At 43.9% G+C, this 23,361-nt stretch overlaps 1 pseudogene across 1 annotated transcript; it reads left to right on the forward strand.

The window, feature by feature from the left end:
- The first annotated feature begins 20,548 nt into the window (after positions 1-20,548).
- On the forward strand, positions 20,549-21,861 carry LOC308418576 (glutamate-rich WD repeat-containing protein 1-like; annotated as a pseudogene). Its single transcript has one exon. The product of its transcript is annotated as a glutamate-rich WD repeat-containing protein 1-like (transcript).
- Positions 21,862-23,361: the final 1,500 nt, after the last annotated feature.

Genomic DNA, 23,361 nt, shown 5'->3' on the forward strand with positions numbered 1-23,361 from the left:
TTCTCCCCAGCACGCGCCGGGGCCGTTATGCAAATAGCTGGGGGCGGAGCTTCGTGGGCGCCCTATGTACTCCACCCACTGTGCGATCGGCCAATGAGCGCGCGCGATGCCTATTCTCCATGCAAATCTCCTGGTTTTTTATTTGAATGAGGGATTTTGGCCACGCCTCCTGTCTTGAAAATGAGACCCGTCTGCAGTGGTGGCGCTGCGGTCTTTTCAATCGCGTCCTGAGTTTTTTTTTTCTGGTTGGCTTTTTTTTTTTTTTTTTTTTATTTTAATCCTCGATGTGGTTTGGTTTTTTTTGGTTTTTTTTTGGTTTTTTGGTTTTTAGGGGTTTTTTGTTTTTGTTTTTGTTTTTGTTTTGTTTTTTTTTTTTTTTTTGGCATGGAGATTTCTCAGTAGCCACCCCTCCATGAGAGTGAAGTGTTTAAAAAGCGAAGTCTAGAAGTAATCTATTCAACATTTATTTTTGTTAATTTTCATCTTTTTTTGTTTTCTTGAGGAAGATTCATGCAATTTAGCAGTCTAGCATTGAATTTGCCGCGTAGCCCCCATGGTCTGGAATTTGAAATCATTCTGCCTCAAGCTCTCAAGTGTTGCTTACAGGTATCACTTAAAGTTCACTACACTAATTTTATTAATCATCAAGATGTGCTGATAAACACCTTTTGGGGGATAATCTGTAACAGAGCAAACACTACCAATACCCTCACACCTCATAAATTCACATATCTCTGAAATAGAGATAGCAATCACTGTTCCAACAAACTGACAGAAGCTAGAATGTAGAAAAGATTCCTAAATATGTTTTGTAAATCAGTAAGGGCCAGAAAAAATATATATTAGATGGAAAGTTTAATCCCTTAAGCTTACTTTCTCCCTTAAAGAATCTGTTCAATAGGAACGTAAGCAATCACTGTGTTCCAAAAGTTAAGTCAGTGCTGAGGAAATATATATCCCATGAGCAGCTGTTGCTCAGTTCCCAGCAGCACTCAGGGAAGGTAAGGCAGATCTTGAGAGAACAAGGACAACCTGGGGCCACGAGTTCCCAGATAATCTGGAGTTTGAGACTGTCTCTCCAAAGAAGCTCACAGCTTTAATTTCTGTCCTGTACTTGACAGTTCAATGAGGATGTTAAGCAGGCAAACCTAAGGAATTTGAAACTGAAAAACAACCTTCCCGGGACATGATTGTGGTACAGTTACCAGAATCTTTCCAGTGCCAGCCATTCACATGCTAGGCGAGGACTCTGCTACTAAGGGATAATTAACCCAGAATTACCAATCACCTTCTCTCCTAAATTTAGTTCACGCCCTATGTGAGCCTTAAAGCTTAAATGTGGGTGGGATTTGTGATCCCAGCACTCTGAAGGAGGCAGGCAAATCTATGACTTCAAGGCCAGCCTGGTTTACACAGCAAGTTCCAAGACACCCACCCAGGGCTATAGAGAGAAACCCTGTTTCAAAAAAGAGAAAAAAGGAAAAAGGTGGATGGGTTTATAAATGTAATTAAGATCCTAGATTGATTTTGAATTGAAAGACAGAATATCTTGAGTAGACTTGACTTAATCTTATGAGAGAGCCTCAAAAGAGAAAACCCAGCTGAGTGTGGTGGCAGCAAGCCAGTCTCTGTGAGTTTAAGCCAGGCTGGTCTACACAGAGAAACCTTGACTCAAAACAAATGAAGAAAGGGGACAAAAAAAAAAGGAAGGACGGGGAAGGGAAGAGAAAGGAAGGGAAAGGGGAAAAAGGAAATGAAGGAAAGAAAGAAGAAAAGACAAAACTCCATGTTCCTGCTTCAGCCTCAGTATCCCTAGACATGTTGATTAGGGGCAGATTGGAAGGACTTTGGAATAAAGCCATTGAGTGCTGAGAACTTGGTGAGCTATTATGTAAAAGCTAGAGGGATAAGAATGCCAAGAGCGGTGTGGATGATAGCGGCCCAGCTTCTGAAGTTTCAGAGGAAAACAAAGACTGTCAGGACGTTTGTGTGAAGAATCTGCTGTTTGGTGATCAGGAGCTGAAGAACCAGCCATGATTAATAAGAGACCAGAACTTCGTTCTTCTGGAACAATGGATGATGGACAGCTAGGGCTGAAGAATCATCTGTGATTAAGAAGAGACCAGCATCGTTGAGGTGAAATCTTTTGGGAAGTGTTTCCTCAGGACCAACACAAAATAAATAAATAAATATGTGTTTCAGAGATGGCCAGGGTTGTCCTTCCTCAGGCTGTCAGCCAAGCTTGGTAGTTTGAAAGTCATCCAGGTGAGCCTCCATGTAGGTCTGGGCGGATCAAACCTAGGTTCTCCAGAAGAATAACCAGTTTGGACCAACCGTGGCAATCAGTGAACCATCTTTCCACCCACATGTGCCTACTCTACTTCAGCTTAGTGATGGATCTTCCGAGACCAGATCATGCGCACTAGCCTACATGTGCAACATCAAAATTCATGGTTTCAGCAAGATCAGATTTCATTGGTGGAGTCCAATCAGCTCCAAGAAGCCCTGGCCCTGTAGATGCAGGCCAGCTGCAGGGGTGAAGGTCCCTCTAAGGCTGACGTCGGTGGGCCTCAGTCTTTCCCTGAGAGGAGGAGAGGCAGTGCTGATCCAGATGAGTGCAAAGAGAGGGAAACAAGAGAGAGAAAAACAAAGCAAGCAAGCAAACAAACAAACAAAAAAACCTCATCAGAAAGTCAACAACCTCAGCACCTTAAATTGCTTACATCTGAACGGAAAGAGCATGAGCAAGGGTCCGCAGAAGTCGTGGGACAAGTCTGAAAATAGAGCTCTGGTCTGCAGGAAGCCCCGGGGCTCTGGTTTCTTCCTCAGGGCTTCCGCAGGACAGTAGGCTACAGGGACAGTCTTGGCTCTTTCTCTGGATGACTGTATAAAAAGAGGAAGTGAACAACCAAAAAGAAGTCTGCGGGGGATTTGTAAATTTCCATGTTTTTTTTTTTTCCTTTGGCTGTGTGGAGGGATGATTATGTTCTGAGCCTGGGGCATTTATAAATGCCTCATCATTTAAGACTGAATAAAGGGGGCTTATTTTTTAGTTTTTAAATTGTATTCTTATGACCAATTTTGTGAAGGGCTTCCCCTACATTTTCTTATTTGTGGTTTTAGTTTCAAATTGTGTTTGTTTATGTCCTTAATCTGCTTTGTTTTCTACCATTAAGCCATGTGCCCAGCCCTTTCTTACTTTTTATTATTTTTGTTTATTTTATCTTTTTTTTTTCTTTTTTAATTCTTGCAACGAGTCCTAAAAGCATCTAAGATGGTTTAAACTCAGAGAAGCCTGGACAAGCATTGGATTTGAAACCCTCAGCTTCCCAGGTGTCTGGGATTGCAAGTATGGGCCAGCAATCCTGCTGAGTTCAATTCTGGGTTTGGAAGTGTGAGGAGTCTGAAATGTATATTCTGCTTATAGATCCCAGTTTTTCAAGGCTTGTAATATTTTGCCACTTTCCGCAGTGAGCCACCATTTTATTGCTGACAGTGTCACAATTCTTTTACATGAGGCAGACCAGAGAAGCAAATTTCAAGTCGTCAATACACTTCTGTTTGCCTGGACCCACTTCTGGAACCAGTGAAGGTATCCACTAAGGATTTGGTAAGAGGATTGGACAGCCTCATGAGTTCTGGGGTTAAGTTTGGTTAAGCCCCCTATATCTGCTTTTAGAACGGATAAAACAGCAACCCACTCTAGTTAGCTAGACCAACAGGAAAGGAGTCACCAGCTAATGAAGCAGAAACGTCAGGTCTATGGAAAGGCAGAGGAGATGCACTGCTTCTTTTGTCTCCACTCCCTCTGAACAGTCATGCTTCTGTTGGTTGGTTGCTTGTGGTTATGGTTGCTCAAACAGATTTGGCACCGAAGAGAGCTAAAGGTGAAATGAAGGAGGCAGCATGACCCAAAAAGTGCCGTCCTTCCTGTTACCACATCTGAGTAAGAGAAAAACTAGGGTTTTGCTTCTGCCTCCCTGGTTTCAATTGATTCTCTTCTTGACACTTTAGCACTGAAAAAAATAGGAAGCCAAAATATGAATTCCTAACTCTAGATTAAGCAAGCCGAACAAGATGTAACTACAAGTACGTACACCTGACTTGATTTAACTCATGCAAAAGACTAATCTAATCATAGTCATACCTCCTCATTCTTTAAAGATAATCATGACCCTTTACTTTGTATTTCTCTAAATCCCTAAGTGATTCTCTGTGTGAGGTTACTGTGTATGTGCTAGGAAAAATAATCAACAGAAACTAGCTGTGTTTACAAGGACTTCATAGTTGCTGTGGTGGCTGGAATGAGAAAGGCCCCAATAGGCTAATATGTTTGAATGTTGGTCACCGGTTGGTGGAAATGTTTAGGAAGGACTGGGAGGTGTGGCCTGGTCAGAGGATGTGTCTCACACAGGCTGGTTTTGAGGCGTTAAAACCCTTCAGCTATCTCTAATGAATTCACTACTTCCTGCTTCTAAGATGGAATGTGAGCTCTCAGCTGCTGCTCTAGCACAGCCCCTACTTGTCTGCTACCATGCTTCCTACTATAGTGGCAACGGACTATGATCCCTCTGAAACCATAAGCCCAATTAAAGGTTTTCTTTTATTAATTGCTTTCATCATGGTGTTTTATCACAATAATTTAAAATTACCTAAGACATGTACTATGGTGATATGAATAGAAATGGCCCTCATGAGCTCATAGGGAGTGGCACTATTAGGAAGAGTTGCCTTCTTGAAGAAAATAGGGCCTTTTTAGAAGAATCGTGTCACTGGGGGTAGACTTTGCAGTTTCAAGTGTTCAAGCCAAGCCAAGTGACCCTCTTCCTGCTACTTGCTGATCTGGATACAGAACCCACAGTTCTCTCCCCAGCATTATGTCTGACTGCATGCCATCATGCTTCCTGCCATGTCAATAATGGACTAAGCCTCTGAACTGTAAGCCACCCAAATTAAATGCTTTCCTTTCGAAGAGTTGCTTTGGTCATGGTGTCTCTCCTCAGCAATAGAAACTAAGACGGTTGCCAAGAATCTCTTTTTAATGGAGTAAAATGTAAATAGAAGGAAGCATTTGAGGAAGTATATTAGTTATTTTCTGTTGCGTGATGAAATACCACAACTGAAAATAACTTAAGGAAGAGTTTATTTTGGTTTGCAGTTCCAGAAGACTAGCTGTTCATAATCACAGAGGAGGAAGGACTAAAAAGCTGAGAGATCACATCTCAATTGCACACAGGAAGCAGAGAGCAAGCAGTAAGTGGACCAAAGCTATAAAAGCTCAAAGCATCAAATCAGGTCCCAATATTGGACTTCCTCCAGCCAGGCTGCCCTTTGTAAAAATTCCACCACAGTACCATCAAATTTCCCCAAATAGCACCACCAAATGAACCTAAATAAGATATTTTTCATTCAAACTCTAACAGAAAGCCTAATAAACATTAGCATTCATTCTCTGTGTTTCCCAACTGTGGAAGTCTGAATGAGAATTACCCCCATAGGCTCATAAATTAGAATACTGAACTTTTTGGGGGAAGGATTAGGAGTTGTGGCCTTAGAGGAGGTGTGTCACGGGGGGGGGGGGGATAGACTTTGAGGTTTGAAAAATCCGCACCAGGCCCATATTTCTCTACTTCTGCCTCCAATTTGCAGATCAAAGGTAAGCTCTCTGCTATTGCTGCCATGGCCTGTTAGCCTGACGCTTACCAGGCTCCCAGCCTTGATGGTTATAGACTCACCTTCTGTCTTAGCTACTGGTCTACTGATGTGAAAGACACCATGACCAAGGCAACTCTTATAAAAGAAAGCATTTAGTTGGGGGCTTGCTTACAGTTTAGAAAGGTAGTTAATGATCATTATGGCAAGAAGCTTATGGGTGTGGCACTAGAGCGGTAGTTGAGAGCCTTATATCCTGATCTGTAGACAGCCAACTAAGTGAGAGATTAGGCCAGGCATAGGTTTTTGAAACATCAGTGACCTGCACCTTTGACATACCTCCTCCAATTAGACCACACCTCCCAATCCTTTCCAGTTTCTGCACCAGAGGACTAAGCATTCAGACATAGAAGCCCATGGAGATGTGGCATTGTCATTCAAACAACCATACCCTCTGAAACTGTAAGCAAACCCCTAATTAAATGCTTTCTTTTATAAGTTGCTTTGGTCATGGTATCTCTTCACAGAAGTAGAAAATTAACTAAAACACCAACTGAAGATAAGATGTGACTAGCTACATCACATTCATACTGCCTTCTCTGTGGACTGTACTCCCTCAAACCATGCGCCAAAATAAGTCTTTCATACCTCAAATTACTTCATGCCAGATATTTTGTCTCTGCAATAAGAAGATAACATATATATATATAATTTAATCTTAAATTTAATATATTGAGTATAAATGTACAAGTCCATTACTAGACGCTTGCCTAGCATTCATAAGACCCTGTGTTCATCCCCAAGTATAAATAATTACTTAATAAATAAAAGTTTAAGATGTAAAATAAACCAGAAGAAGTATATTTGGCTATACTCAAAACATCTCTGGTTTAAATTTTCTTCTTTTTATGAAAGACACAGTAAATGCACAAAGAACTCAATTAGAAATACAAAGCTGGTAGTTTATTGCATAGATAGACTTGGAAACCATGATTTTCCTTTGAGGATATAAGGCATAATAAACTAGAAGTCAAACCAGATCTTGGGAAATATCAATATTTATGAGCCAGAAAGAAAAGAGTAGTTAATTTTATGTATTTTCTTTATTTAGTTTTTGTTTTTTCTTAAAAACTTGAGGAAAATTGTCTCATTTAATCTTCAGAGCAATCTTACAAGGAATACACTACCGCTGTTCTCAGTTTAAATCCTGCCTAAGGCTATACAGTTATTTAATGATAGAATTAAAGTTTAAAACAAAAAGAACAACAGTAGGAGGAAAAGGGAGTCTGGCTCCAGAGGACTGCATCATTCAAATTAAATATGTTCATTGGAAATTCTACATGCAGTGCTAATGACAGGTGTCAGTTTTTGTAAGGTTCTCTGTGTACTCTTTTTTTTTTTAAGATTGGATAAGTGGTAGTTTGATTTTTTTTTTTTTCTTTATTCTTGGGAATTCCATATGTGTGTACAGTGAAATATCAAATCCACACAACCCATTACCCTTCTCTAACACCTTCCATGTCTTCCAAAACATGTCCACCTCCCATCCCACTTCACATCTGATATTATTTCCTTCTTCCTTCCTTCCTTTCTAGCTTTCTATCTTTTTAAAATAACATGCTCAGCCCGGTTGTTGAATGGGCATGGAGCCATTCACTGCAGCATGGAAAAGCCACACTCTCACACTCTCTCCTCCACTAGCTGCCCATTACCAGCAGCTCTTCAGTAAACAGTGGGGCCTAGAGAGAACCTCTCCATTGTTCTCATTCATTCCATTGCTGTGTTGGAACTCTGACCTAGAGGAGAAAAGGCTTTCTCTGACCTCATTTGCAGGTTATGCCTGCTAGCTTCCAAAGACAGCCCAGGATCAGCTGCCCAGAGAATGATGCCACCCACCATGGTCTGTTTCTTCTTACAGCAAGGAACAGTCAGAAAATTCTTCACAGGCTAACCTGATAAAAACTATTCAATTGGAATCCTTTTTGCCGGTGATTCTAGGTTATGTCAAGTTGAGGCGTTGATGCTAACTAGGACATCCATCTAGATTGGCATTTTGGCTGGTGTGATGCTTGCAGGTCTTGCATCAATAACCATGGCTGCTATGAGTTTGGGAGTATAATAGTACCCCTGTCACTTCCTCAAGGCAACATTCCAAAGCTCTTGTCTCCATTCTCTGCTCTTACATTCTTTCTGCCTCTTGTGCACTATTTCATGTACCTTGGGGTGAAAAGCCTAAATCCAGGTGTTGTACATGCCTTTAACCCTAGCATTCAGGAGAGAGCTGTGCAGATCTCTGAGTTCAGGGTCGATCTACAGAGCAAGTTCCAGGACAGCCAAGCATAGGAAGTTCGAGAGTTGGAAAACAGAAAGCTGGTGATAGAGTAAGGGGGGAAGGGGACATGTTCCAGCCCCAGCAAGCAGCAGAACTCAGCAGCTTTGGTCATGTGGCTCTGGATTTAGGGTCCATATTGGAAGGGACTGGGACATTTAATGCTGGCTAGCTAGAGCTACAAAATCAGTGGTAATTAAGAAGAGACCAGCATCATTGAGGTGAAATGTTCTGGGAAGTGTTTTTGGGGGGCACAAAGAAGTTGTGTTGCAGAGAGAGCCAAGGTTGTACTTTGTGCTCCAGCTGTACTTGATAATGTATAAGAATCACCCAGGTGGTACTGGTTTTGAAGGCATGAAGGGGTCATGAAGAGCAGCTGAGGCTTTGCACTGTGAGAAGCCGTGGAAGGCCATTGGTGACGGTGCAGCCTCAGTTGCAGTTGATGGCCCAAGACTAGGAGTCATGCAAAGAAGTTGAGATACAGCTTGTCAACATGAAGAGAGCCTAGGAGAGGCTATTGGTGATGCCTAGTTGCAGCAAAAGGCTCCAGAATGTTAGAGAGGCTAATAATATGAGATGACCACCAAGAAAAGCAGCAGCAGTTGAGTGGAGTCAATCAGTGTGAGCTTAGAGTACTACAGAGGGCACACCTAGAGAAGTGACACCAGCCCTTTGGAGGAGCCCAGAAGATTATGTGTAGATCCCAGACATTGGAACAAGAAACTGTGATGCTGAAATTGGAGACTCCAAGATGTTAAAGATGCCAGCACTGTGGGATAATGTATTAGGGTTCTCTAGAGTCACAGAATTTACAGATAGTCTCAATATAGTAAGGAAATTTATTATGACTACCTTCTGCAGTCAAACTCCCCAACAATGGTCAGCTGTGAATAGGAAGTCCAAGGATCTAGTAGTTTCTCAGTCTCACAAGGCTAGTTTTTTCAGCTGGTCTTCTGTAGAAGTAGGTTCCTAACAGATGTGCTGGCAAGTAAGTGCAAGTAGGCTGAAAAGAGCGGGTCTTCCTTCTACCAATATCCTCATATAGGTCTCCAGCAGAAGTGTTGACCCTGTTTAATAAGGTGCACCACCAGGCCTAGATCTGGTACTTTTTTGTCCCAGGCTGATTTTGAACTCAAAGATCTCTTTGCCTTAGTCTCCTGGGATTAAAGGCATGTACTACCTTGTCTGGGTAGCTACTATGTCTCAAGATCTCCATGCCAAGATCCAGGTCAAAAATTTGTGTCTCCCAGCCTCAAGATCTGGATCACAGGTGAGCCCTCCAATTCTAGAGTGTAGTTCATTCCAGATATAGTCAAGTTGACAGCCAAGAATAGCCATTACAGATACCTGCAGAGGAAAGCTGCTAACAGTGAGTAGACTCAGCCCAAGAGAATGAACTTTGTTGCAGTCAACAAAGATGAAAAAGGAGTGGGAGATCTGAGGACTGCTTTGAACTGGACATGGAGACGCACAATTTGGAGTTTGCTGTTTTCCTGTCTTGCTCTGGAGATTACAGTTTAGTGATTGGATGGATCTCAGAAGAGACTTTGAACACTGACTTTTAACAGTGTTGAAACTGCTATTTACTATGGGGACTTTGGAAGTTGGACTAAATGTATCTTTTATTATGCTATGGGTAGATATGGCTCCCATAGACTCATGTATTTGAAGAAACCTACGGGTGCCAGGGAGTTGTAATGTGCTTTGAATATGCTTGGCCCAGGGAGTAGCACTTTTAAGAGGTATAGCTTAAATACTTCTTGTTGGAGGAAGTATGTCGCTGTAGGAGTGGGGAATAAGACCCTCCTAATCATGTGGAAGCCAGCCCCAATTAGATGCTGTTCTCATGAGAGTTGCCTTGGTCATGGTCACTTCACAGCAATGCAAACCCTAAGACAGCATGTGTGTTGTGTTGTAGTGACTATTCTTGGTTGTCAACTTCATAACATCTGAAATTACCTAAAACCAATGTAGTTCAGCACACCACCCAGGGATTTTCCTTATCTCAATCATTTGAAGCGGGAAGATCCACTTTTAATCTGGATCTTTTGAGGTGGGAAGATCCACCTTAAATCTGGGATATACCTTCTTCTGGTGCCCATATAAAAGACATAGAGAAAGGAAGCCTTTGTGGTTTGCCTGCTTGCCCTCACTCTTGCTGGCCAATTCTTTCACTGACTTTAGAGCCTACTTCTTCAGAATTCCGACATATACAGAAGACCATCCAAGGGAGACATTCAGCCTCATGAACTGAACAACTAATGGCTTCTTGAACTTTCCATTGATAGACAGCCATTGTTGGACTAGCTGATCTCAGCCTGTGAAACATTCTAATCTCTCTCTCTCTCTCTCTCTCTCTCTCTGTGTGTGTGTGTGTGTGTGTGAGTGTGTGTGTGTGTGTACAAAGAGAGACAGACAGACAAAGCCCTGGCCAGTACATGTATAAAGGCCAGAGGACTCATTCTACTGATCAATCCATTCCTTCTACCATATGTCTGCAGAGTCTTCGTGCAGCTAGGCTTTTCTGATGACTCTCCCGCAGTCATTTTCTGTTTATCTCCTCTTGTGGGGGAGAAACGTAGAGAATCTGGTTAATTTCAGGTACTTCCTGAAGCTATTTTGAGCTGTTTACTGTCTTAATGAGCTTCCCTGCAGGATGGAATGTTTCAATCTTGGAGGAAACTGGCTACACAACAAATCTGAAAAGAAGCAAAGAGAAGTGGCTCTCTGTGAGTCTGCATAGTGAATTCCAAACTAGCTGGGGCTATACTGCAAGACCCTATCTCAGATAAATAAATAAATAAATCCCCTCACCTCACCCCCAGAAAAACCTGCCATATGCTCCAATATACATGGACTTTAATGGCTGGAAAGATGGCTCCATGGTAAGAGCACTGACTGCTGCTTTTAGGCTGTGGCAGCCATCTTCCAGTTAACACGCCACCATGATGAACACAAAGGGAAAGAGGAGAGGCACTCGCTCTGTGTTCTCTGTGCCTTTTAGGAAACATGGAGTTGTTCCTTTGGCCACAGATATGCGAATCTACAAGAAGGGTGATACTGTAGACGTCAAGGGAATGGGCATTGTTCAAAAAGGAATGCCCCGGAAGTGCTACCATGGAAAAACCGGAAGTGTACAATGTCACCCAGCATGCCATGGGCATCATTGTAAACAAGCGAGTTAAGGGCGAGATTTTGGCTAAGAGGATCCACATTCAGATTGAGCACATCAAGCACTCGGAGCAGAGACAGCTTCCTGAAGTGGGTGAAGGAGACCGATCAGAAAAAGGAGCCAAAGAGAAGGGCGCCTGGGTTCGGCTGAAGCGCCAGCCGGCACCACCCAGAGAAGCGAAACACCCTGTGTGAGTACTAAGGGGAAAGAGACTGAGATGCTGGAGCCCGTTCCCTATGAATGCACGGCCTGATGTACAGAGAGAAATAAAGGACCGGGACTGCAAAGTGGGGGGAAAAAAGCACTGACCGCTTTCCCAAAGGTCTTGAGTTCAGTTCCCAGCAACCACATGGTGGCTCACAACCACTTGTAATGGGATCCAATGCCCTCTTCTGGTGGATCCAAAGACACCTGCAGTGTACTCATATAAAATAAATAAGTAAATAAATTAATTTTTTAAAAAAATAAATGGACTTCAAGCCTACCAATGTATAAAGTAGCCTAACCATACCTCAGAAGTGAAATTATACCTCAGTGCTTTATGTGCTGCTCAGAGCCATGCCCTTTGTGCCTGCTAGGAAGCACTCTTTTGATGAGCTACTCCCAGACCTTTGTGTGCTTATTTCTAAGATATTTTCATATGCCCTGATAAGACTAAGAATGTGACATACTGGGCAGTGGCGACACACATGCCATTAATCCAGGCCCTCAGGAGACAGAGGCAGGTAGATCTCAAGAGTTCGAGGCCAGCCTGCTCTACAGAGAAAGTTGCAGGACAGCCAAAGCTACTACACACAAAAATTGCTGTCTTGGGTGGAGAGAGAGGGAGGGAGAGAGGGAGAGAGAGTGCAAGAAGCAGGGCTAGAGTGTTGGCTCAGATCTTGGAAGGAGCACTAGCAAGTTACCATAGCAACACCACTGAGGAAAATTACTCTTGCTCATCCTTGTAACATTAAGACCCCACAGTGTTTGCTTAGCTGTAATGATTTTGATATCCATTTGCAGCTAAGCACTCACTTGATGGGCATTTAAAGAGACGCTTCTGTGACCAAGGCTAAGTGTAGCGTTAGCCTATGAACCTGAAGATAAATGTTGAGAAGACACCTTGATGCTGTGTCCAGTTAGCAAAGCAGCAAAAAATAGAGCTGCTGCTCTAGCCCTATGACCCCAAAAGCCATTGTCTTAGGGTTTTATTGCTGTGAACAGACACCATGACCAATGCAAGTTTTATAAAGGACAACATTTAATTGGGGCTGGCTTACAGGTTCAGGGTATAGTCTATTATCATCAAGGCAGGAGCATGGCAGCTCCAGGTAGGCATGGTGCAGGAGAAGCTGAGAATCTACATCTTCATCCAAAGGAAACCAGAAACAGACTAATCATCCTCAGGCAGCTAGAAGGAGTGTCTCCAAGCCCATCCCCAGAGTGACACACTTCTTCCAACAAGGCCACACCTTCTACTAGTGCCACTCCCTGGGCCAAGCATTTGCAAACCATCATAGCCATTGTCTTTAGACTGGGTTTAAAATACCAGATTCTCTACTGCAAAGAAGACCTCAAATTCAGTAAGGAAGTGTTTACGAGTGTTACTGTTTCTTTTGTTCTTTAACACACAAGAGCTTCATTGTGATATTTTTATTTATATTGTTCTGGTTCTTTTCTGTGATAGAACACTGTGACAGAAGGCAGCTTCAGAGAAGAAAGGGTTTATTTGGCTTATACTTCCAAGTCCCATTCCATCCCTGAGGATAGTCAGGACAGAAACTGAAACAACAGCTTGAAGCAGAAACCATGGAGGAAGGCTGCTTCCTCGATGCTCAGGCTCACCCTTAGGTCACACCCTACACAGCCCAGGCCTACAGGTCCAGGGGATGTCACCGCCCACAGTGGGCTGGGCTTCAATAGACTCTCAAGACAATCCCTCAAAAACATGACCATGGACCAAAGTAGACACTTTACTCAAATGATACATTTTTTCCAGGTGGTTCTAGGCTATGTCAATTGACAGTTAAAGTTTACAAGGACACAAATATAGCATTTCATCCCACTGTCCCTCAGTACTTCCTCCTCCTATGCTGTCCCCCTGTGACCCTGAAATAGTCCTTCCTGTTGCTTTCATGCCTCATATTTCTCAACGATTAGCTCTTTTAAAAGATGTAAATGAAGCAAGGTCGGCTATAGTAGTGCATACTTTTAATCTTATTAACCGGGAGGCAGAGAAAGGTGGATCTCTGGGCGTTCAAGGTCAGCCTAGTCTACAAAGTGAGTTCTAGGACAGCCAAGGCTACACAGAGAAACCCTGTCTCAAAACAAACAAACAAAAAGAAAGAAATTATACCTTGGCAGTTATAAAGGTCTAGTCACCAAAATGCCTCAGTGGTTTTACCTGCTGCAGTCAGTTAAACTGTGTTTTTAGACAGATGGTCCTCACTTAAATAAGAGGCGAAATCTCTGCTAGGTATTCAAATCTGTTAGGTTTTAGGGTTTTCACCCCAAAACGAGGACATATTCAGGATGGGGAAATGTCTTTAAGACTCCTGGGACCTTAGGGGTTTTCCAGAACCACTTTATCATCCGAAGAACTTGAGTTTTTTTTTTTATCTTACGTTCAGACTTAAATTAGATATGTTGCACATTTTGTAGGTGTCTCAATACTGTTTTAAGAGACACATACCAGGGCTTTAGAGATGACTTAGCAGGTAAGGGTGCTTGCTGTCATGTTTGATCTCTGGGACCCACAAGATTTTAAGGAACCAACTCCTGTAAATTGTCCTTTGACCTCAATATATGTGCCCACCCACACAGAACACACAGACACACACCATTAATAAATAAATGTGAGCCAAGCATAGCGTACATACCTTTAGTCCTTACACACGAGGCAGAAGCTTGGAGGAAGTGTGGATTTTAAACATGTCAAATCTGGTCTACATGGTACATTCCAGAACAGCGAGGGCTGAACAATAAGAATACCTCAAAAAAAAAAAAAAAGAAAGAAAAGAAAAGAAAAGAAAGAAAGAAAGAAAAGAAAAAGAAACCAAACAAATAATGCACACACTCAGAACTGTGAGAGCAAAGAGAGTATTTTAAGACAGGATAACATAACCCAGGGTAGCCTTAACATCATCATGTAGCAGAAGCTGGCTGTGAACTCTTGACCCTACTGCCTCTGCCACCTGAGCCCTAGGATTACAGTATGTGCTACAGTACCCAGTGTCTGTGATGATGGCAGTTGAACCAGGACATCGATTGTGCCAGGAGCCTTTATACTAGTAAACCATGTCACCAACCTCCTTAGTTAATTTCAATCCAGTGGGGGGGGGAAAGTCCTCAATAGAACTATAGATTACATAAAGTTTTATTTTAGGAAAAGAGCTTTGATCAATATTTCGTACAATTGTTATGAAGTTTACCTTATAAACTTTTGTTTTTGAAACAGGGTTTCACTCTGTATCCTTGTGTGACTCAGAACTCACTATGTAGACCAGGTTGACCTTGAATTCAGAGATTTGCCTGCCTCTGCCTCTTAAATGCTGGGATTAAAGGTGTGGTGCATGCATCACTAGTCATCCTTCCCCATGCCCATTGTTGCAGGATATTTGATCACATTGTGAAACCCTACATGCAGTTATTTACTGGAAAAATCTGCTTATAGTTGAAGTGTGTCTCTGCCCTAACACACACTTTTAATCTCCAAGCTTTCTGCTTATTGTAAACAGGAGTAAATAAAATCAACCAGTTGACAGGAAGTGAACATAGAAAAAAAAAAAAAAAACCTATAGAGTAAGGGGAAGTCGGGAGGATGGAGAGAGAGAGATGCACATGACCTGGAAGAGAGGGACATGCAGTTCGAGGGATTTTTTGAGACAGAGAACTGCCTTTGGGGATGACAGCTGAGGAGGAAGGCCAGCTAGGTGTTTTCTCGGCCTCTCTCAGCAAGTTTTCACCCCAGCATCTGGCTCTCGAGTCTTCATTGGTAAAATCGAGTGATTGAGACTTTGTTAACAACACCCCATAAAATGTGTGTCCTGTACTAACACATTGTTGGTGACTGTTAAGAATCCAATCCAGTCAGCCTCTGTGCTGCTGTTGTCATACTTGGTGCTACAGATGGGCTTTCCATTGCTGGGACAAAGCACTATAGTCAGAAACAACTTGGGGCTGGAAGAGCTTCTTCTGGCTGACAGCTCTGCATTACAGTCCATTGCTGAGGGAAGGCAGGGCCGGAACCCGGATGGAGAGGAGCTGATGAAGAGGCTATAGAGGAATGCTGCTTACTGTCTTGTTCTCCACAGCTTGCTCAACCTGCCTGGTTTCTTACAGCACCCAGGACTACCGGGCCAGGGGTGGGCAGTATCACTTTAACCGTGTCTTACTGCACCCAGGAACTAAATTATGATTTCCATGTTATTTCTCCATCACTTTGCACCTTTCTAGTATTGACTAAACTACTCTAAATACCAGTATTCACTACTGATTGGGGGTACTTTGTGAAGTTGCAGACTTAAGTTGTAATTATTTTTTTTCCAGAGAACAATACACATCACTTCTTGTCTGTAGAAAGATGTAAAACCTCCTAAATTTTCTCTCAAACCTAGCAGATGCCTTATGTTGTTGTTGTTTTGAAACAAGGTCTCTTGTAGCCTTGATTAGCCTAAAACTTACTGTATAGCCCAGACTGGTCTTGAGCTTCTGATTGTCCAGTCTCCACCTCCTAAAAGTGCTTTCAGTTCCAGATGCACACCGCCATGCTCCTTGCCAGTGTACTTCTATGAGCATTTCCGGATGGATTCATTCTTGTAATTCTTCAGATCAACTGACATCTGCTCACTAGTGAATCAGGACAAATGCCATTGGCACGTGCTCATTCTAGATTTGTAAGACAGCTGTGCTTTTGAAAATTATATATAAATTTTTGGAGATGCAGCTCATTACCTGAGAGGTCTGAAAGCTCTTACAAAGAACCCAGGTTTGATTCCCAGCACCCACACAGCAGCTCACAACTGTCTATAACTCCAGTTCCAAGGAATCCTGCACTATTTTCTGGCCTCCTTGGTTTCCAGGAACATGATCTTTGCTCAAACAGGCATGCAGGCAAAACACCATCCACAAAAATTCATTAAAATGTAAAAGTATACTTTAAAAATATCCCTTGACAGCAACTCCTCAGCTTCCTCTATTCCGTCCTACGGTCCACGGCTTCCTAAAACACTGTTTATGATGTTTAGTCTCTTCTTTCCTGAAACTTTCTATCACATAAGTTTCCCAGAGTCACTAGCTGGGAATTCACAACGCTTCCCTGTTGAGCAAAGTAGCCTTCGCGCATAATCATCCCCAAATTCTCATTGTGGCCGAACAAAGGTCGTCCATATTTTCTTTCAAACAATTTTCAAACAAGTGTCATCTGAATTGCCTTCTTTGTCCTTTTCTTATCTGAGAATTTCTTTTCGCAGACAGGTCTGGTCCTTTTTGACTGTGATCCTAGAATCCTGGAGGATCACCGTGTGTTCCACGTCAATCCAGACTCTAGAGTAAGATTACATCTCAAAACAGCAAAAACAAAACATACATCCTCTTTTCTCTGATGCCTTCTCATTTCATTTCGGCCAGGGTGACAGATTCCTACAAAAATTAATGTGACATGAAGATATAGCATAGTGTAATAAAAATATATATCTAGTATTTTCCCTTGGCTTCTGGCTCAGAACCTCAAAAGCCTTTTGAACTTCTAGGGCGATACATCTTTCCTCCAATGGAAGTGACTCATCTTGGACCCCATGATAGCCTCAGAAAGACCAACCATGCGATTATCAGATTAGGTGGTTGGGACTTTGAGTTACACCCTAACCACTAACACTATAGGGCCATGGTTTTAGCAGTCATACCCAGGACTGAAGCACCAATAAAAACTAGACACCAAAGCACACTGGGGCTTCTGGGTTGGCAAACACAGCAGTTGGCCAGGAAGGAGCTCCTCTGCATCCCATAAGCAGAGGACTGGGAATCTCTAGGTTCCTTCCGCCCTCTGCTCTACGTATGTATGTCTTCCAGTAACTTCCTAAGTTTTGTCCTCAACAAGAAAACTCACCGTAGGGCTAGCCTTTTCTGCGAATGTTGTCATGGCTTATTGGAACTGAGGCAGGTATAAGAACTCCAAATTCCTTCTCATATTGGTCAGATTGCTGGTGGCAGAAGGGATACGAGAAGCAGGATTCTCTGGAATAGATTCAAGAGACTGACTGGTGACAGCAAAGCCGGTTTCTATTTGCCATTCTGCAGCAAGGCACACCAACATAGAGAAAAGACAAAAATGGCTGCACTGTGGTTTTCAAGTCCCTGGTGGTGAGAAATTCCTGCTCTTTTTTCCCCCGTTGGCTGGGATTCCAATGAGTTACAATCTTCATGCTCTTCTCCCCACTCCACTGCTTCTGGAAGCAAAGCCTTACCTAATTACTCTCCCGGAGTGGATCGTGGAAGCCAGGTTGGCCTCAAACCTGCTTCAGGTTCCCTGGCCTCATCTCCAGAGTGCTGGGATTGCAGGCATGCACTTTGTATGGCCCGGGGTTCTGTTGCTGTTGCTATTTTTGAGACAAGGTTATCTTATAGCCTCAAACTTACTAACAGAGGCTGACTTTGAGGCCTGCCTTTCTTGCCTCTGTCTTTTCAAGCTGCAGTTGTAAGTCAAGACTCCCACAGGAAGAATCGGCTCTCTGAAAGCAAGGCACTTGCCTATATTTACCCATCAGCTTTCAAGCACTGTAAAAAAAAACAAACAAAACAAAAACAAAACAAAACACCTAGGACAGGTGTTCTAAAGAGAAATTCGAAAGCCATTAGTCCAAACACTCAGCAGACAAGCATGGGTTAGTGATTTCCAGGCCTGTCTGGACTACTGAGATGGCTCAGGAGAGAAACAAGAATAGGGATTGATGCAAAATGTTAGGGAAGAAGAAATGGGTCAGCCTCAGAAAGCTAGTGTTAACCCAATCGAATAAAAGAGAGCTATGAAGATTGGGGACAATGTCTCAGTAGGCAGAGAGCTCCCTAGTTTTTGATCCCTAGCACCCCCATAAACTGGGTATGGTGGTACGTACCTGCAATCTTAGCTACTGGGAGGTAGATGCCTGAGACTCAGAAGTGTAAGGTCATCCTCAGGAGCAGAATGAGTCTAAACCAAACCAACAGTATCTAATAGTGTTAACGTGAAAAGCTAGATTAAGCAGCTACTCTTCAGGCCTTGAGGAATGAGAGTGGAATTTTCCTGAAAGCTGACTGTGGGAGGCAGGAAGGCAAGTCCTGTCCTGCACAGCGATTAGCTGACCTACTTCGAGTCAGAAGGCCACCACTGACCTTGGGTCCCACACCTTCAGCTGAGTGAATGTTGACTCATGCTTGACAAAATGATCATAAGTCACAGGCTGCAGACCATCGGTTTAGAACGTCCCAACGAGCTGTGTGGTAACTCACACTTGGAAGACCGGTCTTCGGAAGGCTGAAGCAGGAGAAGCGTGGTTTTAGGAATCCATTCTGAGCTACAACATGAGACAGAAACTCGAGCTCACTGAGGACCAAGTTTGGGCCCACACTTCCTACACAATTCCTCATGGTTTTTCTTCACTTTGGGGATGAAAATTATCTCCCTGGAGAAAACCAAGAACACATTGCTTCAAAATTTGCTTCTCGTGAACCAGGTGTGATGTCACACCCCTTTAATCTCAGCGCTTGGGAGGCAGACTCTCCCAGACATGGCTACCTCCAACTATGCTCTTCACGAATCTATAAATCTTTCTCCTTCGCCATAGCTAGTAGCACTCACGTCCTTTCCTTTTCTTTTCTTCTTATTTCTTCTCTTCGTTCAACCACAGCATGAGGAAGGGTATTATAGAGTCACAACATTAAGAAGGTTAACAGCTAGTGACAGAGAGAAATCTGCCCTCCCCCCCCCAAAAAAAAATGTAAGATTCTACTCAGAATGTTGGAATGAGCTCCAGGGCTGACTGTAACTTTTTCTAAACTGAGCCTTCATTCTTTGGTCTCCCTGAAGTCCTGACTTCACTTTGTGTCTGCTTAGAATGTTTTCAAGCCTCTATTCACCATTCAAGATCACAATTCACCTCAGCAACACACTGAAGAGATTGTCTGGAACTCTGACCATGGTCCAAATGCACTGACCAAAGTAATTAGTGCTCGTACAAACTAAACATAAATTTAAATATGTGAAAAGATTATGAGTCACGATTTACTGTCACGTGGTGACTGAAATAACTACTGTGTTTTGCTGAAACCGTGTTGCTGAGGGTTCCCAAGCCAGATAAGGATTGGTAGAGTCTTGCCCATACCCTGAACATTGTTCAGAGAGCCCAGCAGAAGTGAGGCCTACTCCCTACCCAAATCAGGCTTGGGCCTTCTCACCACCATAAAGACAAAGACATTGTCAGGATAAGACCAGTTAGACTTCTGTTTTCCCCACCAGAGAACTAGCTTCTGAGAAGTCATGTGACATGCAGTCTGCTAATCTAGCTGATAAACTTGGAAAGTCCCTGCCCCCACTGCAGCACTTCCTCCTTTGGCCTTTTTTCCCCTCCCCCTCCTTGACTTGAGGTATAAAAGTTAGCTCAGAGATTGCAAGAAACTGTCTACCTGAACAGTCTCCTGGGTCATATATACGTGCCCTACTCACTGCCACCCGAGAGACCCTGTTTCTCCTCATCCTGAGACCACCGGTGCTCAATGACCCATGGGGGTGGAGGACACGCATTGTAAATTTACTCAGACCATCATCTAAGACCAGTGGAATGGTGGCCTGTATAGTCTTTTCCCTTTAAAAATCTCATGTCCCTGAGCTGTGGCATCTTTCTGAGGCACTAGGCCACTCTTGGTCACTGACCAAAAAAAATAAAAGGGCATTTATACCTTCAATTGGCCTAGTAATTGTGGTCAAAGCTAGATGTGGTGGTGCATGCTTTTAATCTCAGCATTCGGGAAGCAGAGGTAGGTGGATCTCTGAGGGTACTTTGGTCTATAAAGCAAGTTCCAGGACAACCAAGGTTACACAAAGACACCCTGTCTCAAAAAAAAAAGCAAACATTAAAAATAATAATAATAGATCATAACAACGATGGTGGCCTGAGTCTTGGGTGGATTATTTTATCTTAGTCTTCATGTTTCAAAGTCTCAGTTGTAGGTTCAGAAACTACAGACCCAGAATCCACAGACAAAGACCAACTTACTTAATTACATAGTTTATATACTCAAATGTGCATCAAAAATACTATTGATTTATGCTTAGCTATTATTCAAACATTTGTAATTGTTTGGTTTTTTTTTTCTCTTTTGAGACATAGTCTCTCTAGTTAGCTCTGACTATCCTGGAACTTAGACAAGAAGGTTCGAAGATGGCGGCGTGCAAGGGCCAGAGGCACACGGGTGAAACTGGGGAGCCCATGGAGGCTGAAACCTGCGACCCAGGATCCGAAGGCCAGTCCCAGGTCTACTTGCCCGGCAAAGGGCCGCCACTGGGCGAAGGGGAGGACCTGGTAATGGATGAAGAGGCTTACGTGCTGTACCATCGTGCGCAAACTGGCGCTCCTTGTCTCAGCTTTGACATAGTCGGAGATCACCTGGGCGAAAACCGGCCAGAGCTCCCTCTCAGTCTTTACCTGTGCGCGGGAACCCAGGCGGAGAGCGCCCAGAGCAATAGACTGATGATACTTCGGATGCACAATCTCCATGGAACCAGGCCGACACCCTCAGAGGGCAGTGATGACGATGAGGAAGATGAAGAGGATCGGAAAACCTCAGCTGGAGCTGGCCATGGTTCCCCACTACGGTGGCATCAACCGAGTTCGGGTATCTTGGAGGCTGTGGCTGGAGTCTGGTCAGAGAAGGGCCAGCTGGAGGTGTTTGCACTGCGGCGGCTCCTGCAGGTGGTAGATGACCCCCAGGTCCTGGCCATCTTTCTCCGAGATGAGCAGGCCCGAGTAAAACCCATCTTCTCCTGTACCGGCCATGTGAGTGAAGGCTTTGCTTTTGACTGGTCCCCTCGGGTACCCGGCCGTTTGTTGACTGGTGACGGTCAGAAGAATATTCACCTCTGGACACCTACGGATGGTGGTTCCTGGAATGTGGACCAGAGGCCATTTGTGGGCCATACACGATCTGTGGAGGATCTGCAGTGGTCACCCACTGAGGACACGGTGTTTGCCTCCTGCTCTGCGGATGCCTCCATTCGCATTTGGGACGTCTGAGCAGCCCCAGGCAAGGCCTGCATGCTCACCTCTGCCCATAATGGGGATGTCAATGTTATCAGCTGGAGCCGCAGGGAACCCTTCCTACTCAGTGGTGGGGATGATGGGGCCCTCAAAGTCTGGGACCTGCGACAATTCAAGTCTGGCTTCCCTGTGGCCACCTTCAAGCAACACATGGCCCCGGTGACCTCTGTTCAATGGCACCCTCAGGAGAGTGGAGTCTTTGCAAGCCTCAGGTGCTGACAACCAGATCACACAATGGGACCTGGCTGTTGAGCGGGGACCCAGAGGCAGGTGAGACAGAGACGGACCCTGGGCTGGCCGCACTTCCCCAGCAGTTGCTGTTTGTGCACCAAGGTGAGACTGACCTGAAGGAGCTGCATTGGCACCCACAGTGCCCTGGGGTCTTGATCAGCACTGCCCTGTCAGGTTTCACCGTCTTCCGGACCATCAGCGTTTGAGGTGGCCAACACCTGGAGTCAGGCCTTGGCTCTCCATGGGAACTGGATCAGTTAACTTTTCAAGGATCATTAGGCCTGTAGACTGCACCTCAGAGAGGAAGACTTGTTCAGCTGACCTGTGTGGAGCAGAAATAATGAATTCCACTGACCTAGTGTGTCTAAGGATTTGGATTGAACTTGGCTCTGCCTTACACCAAAGACTAGGTTCAGGCAAAGATCCTTGCCTGTCCCAGATGTAGCCTCGGGCTGAGATTTTTGTCATTGTTGACTCCTGGATTGACTCCAAGGACCTCTGACTGGAACCCAGTTCTGGCTGTTGATTGACTTCAGGAACTTTAAGGATTTTGCCATGGCTGGGTCAAGTCTGGGTCTGGGTCTGGGTCCCAGTGGAATTTAATTCTCTCTTTGCCTTCTGGCCAGTTAAATTTGGTTGGGAGCCATCTTGGAGGTGCCCTCTTGTGCTGACCACCATTGTACTGAAGGAGGGTCTGGGGCTTCTGCTGCAGTAAAGGACGGTAATAAGGTCCCAAACACTGAAAAAAAAAAAAAAAAAAAATCTAGCTTGCCTCTGTCTCTCAAGTGCAGGTAAGCACCAATACCACCTGACTATTTAAATGTATTAATCATATAAATACAGGAAAATGTAAAGAGCATTGGGTTTTGTCAGCTTAGCTTTGTCAGTTCGACACTACCGACAGTCCTCTGAGTAGAAAGCCTCAACTTAGGAATTACCTAGATCAAATTAACCTGTAGGCATGTCAGTTAGGGATTGTTTTGTTAATTGATGGAGGAGAACCCAGCCCACTGTGGGTAGCACCATCCCCTTGGAAGGTGAGCTTGAGCTACATGAGAGAGCTGGCTGAGTATGAGCCAATGCAAGCAGTGTTCTCCTGTGGTTTCTGTTTCAAGATCCCGTTTGAGTTCCTGCCTGACTTTTCTCAGTGATGGATTATGACTTGAAAGTGTAAACCAAATAAATTCTTTCCTTCACAAGGTGATTTTGTTTAGTGTGTCTTGCCACTAAAAAAGGAAATTAGAATACCTTTAGTTCTTAAAAGTCCACTGCATATTAAGGAGTTGTACCGGCTGGTTTTGTGTCAACTTGACACAAGCTGGTGTTATCACAGAGAAAGGAGCCTCAGTTGAGGAAACACCTCCATGAGATCCAGCTGTAAGGCATTTTCTCAAATAGTGATCAAGGGGGGCAGGCCCAGCCCATTGTGGGTGGAGCCATCCCTGGCCCAGCCCATTATGGGTGGTGCCATCCCTGGGCTGGTAGACCTGGGTTCTATAAGAAAGCAGGCTGAGCAAGCCAGGGGAAGCAAGCCAGTAAGTAACATCCCTCCATGGCCTCTGCATCAGCTCCTGCTTCCTGACCTGCTTGAGTTCCAGTCCTGACTTCCTTTGGTGATGAACAGCAATGTGGAAGTGTAAGCTGAAGAAACTCTTTCCTCCACAATTTACTTCTTGGTCATGATGTTTTATGCAGGAATAGAAACC

The sequence above is a fragment of the Micromys minutus genome (assembly GCF_963924665.1).
Source record: "Micromys minutus genome assembly, chromosome: 3".
NCBI classification, from domain to species: Eukaryota; Metazoa; Chordata; class Mammalia; order Rodentia; family Muridae; genus Micromys; species Micromys minutus.